We start from the raw sequence: 1,545 nt of genomic DNA on the forward strand, positions 1-1,545 counted from the left end.
TAGTTTGTATCCCCCCTTCGCCAGTTTACTTCCTTTTGTCCAAGCCCCGGTGGCTAGATACATGTAGATTTGGTAAACAGACATTCTTTTATTTAACTGAAATATTCATAGCGGGAGGCTTTCTCAATGTTTTCAAGGTCATTGTTTTTGTTTTGACGGCTATAAAGATCGAAAGAACAATCTAGAAAATATACACAAAGCACAAAAGGTGAACTCACACAGACAGAATATAGTGAAGACTAATCAAGAGCCCGCATTTCTTCTTCAGATGTAACATTACGGGAGTAGTACAATACAACATAGGTAGACGACCAATCAGATTATTGCACACCAGAAAACATCGATTATATAGATAAGCTGAGACAGACATGACTTACAAGATACGTACATCGTACACCTGCACTGCCATCCATATGGGTAGATTAATTATTCTGCTATACTACTTGACATGACTGCACCGATCGATAAGCACTCCCGTCCTTGCGATCGTCGGCGCCTGCTTACCGGTGGATCGATGCATGGCTTCAGGCGTCGGTCCAGGTGACGGGGACCTCCCCGATGTCGGTGTTGAGCCTGAGAGCCTTCCACACGGCAGCAGAGGCGTCCACGATGCTGTCCTTGCATCCGTTGCTGGAGTCGCACTCGTCCACCACCTTGGCCTGTGCGGTGCGCCCGTTCTGCTCGCTGGTGATGCGGATCATCTTCCGGCACCGGCGGCCGCCTCCGTACCAGTGGACAGCGCCACGATCATTTCCTTGTTGCTGTGGTACTTGCCGTCGCACGCCGACGGCCCGCCGCCTTCCTCGCCTTTCTGGAACCCGTTCAGCGTCATCACACCGTGGTGCTGTGCCACGGCACACAACGTGGACACTTGCAGTAGGATCACAAACATGGCAGCGACCCCAAGCTTGGTGGTTGCCATTGCCAAGTTTCTGCCTATGCTTATATGCTGGACTTTCAATTGACTTGCCGTGGGTGGGTGTAGTATGCTGATGGGTTGTGGACCGGTTAGATTTATATAGTCGCCATCCATTACATTTACTACCTCGCTGTGCCTACTTGCCTACCCCAACTTCCAACATCCAACCACAAACAACAGTCTTGTATGAATATTTGCCTAAAACGTATGAACAATTTCTAACAAGGGGCACACATTTTTACGAAAATGTATAATCTTTTTTTCTACAAGAGTTAAACATTACACTTTTTTTCACACAAACTAACATTTATATAATATGTATGAACATTTGTTTTAGCATGTGACTGATATTTTTGTGAATGTATGAGCATTTCGTAGATTGGGAATATTACTTTTCCGAATATTGGAATATATTTTTTAATAACCTATGTATTCGCAATGTATTTAGGAAAGTAAAATATTTCTACCTACTATCACTTGTGGTGATAAAATAAGTAAGTGTAACCCTCCACGTTGCAATTTGTAAAAATATTTACATAAAATCTTGAACAATTTTATATCAAGGCACAAACATATTCCTAAAATAAACGATCTCTTTTTTATCAAGGAAAAACATTTTTCGGAAA

The 1,545-nt window shown here is 43.2% G+C and overlaps 1 pseudogene; it reads right to left on the minus strand.

Moving 5' to 3' along the window:
• Positions 1 to 209: 209 nt before the first annotated feature.
• Positions 210 to 1,006, minus strand: LOC123399654 (annotated as a pseudogene).
• Between the last annotated feature and the right edge of the window lie 539 nt (positions 1,007 to 1,545).

This window comes from Hordeum vulgare, chromosome 5H, assembly GCF_904849725.1.
Source record: "Hordeum vulgare subsp. vulgare chromosome 5H, MorexV3_pseudomolecules_assembly, whole genome shotgun sequence".
Lineage (NCBI taxonomy): Eukaryota > Viridiplantae > Streptophyta > Magnoliopsida > Poales > Poaceae > Hordeum > Hordeum vulgare.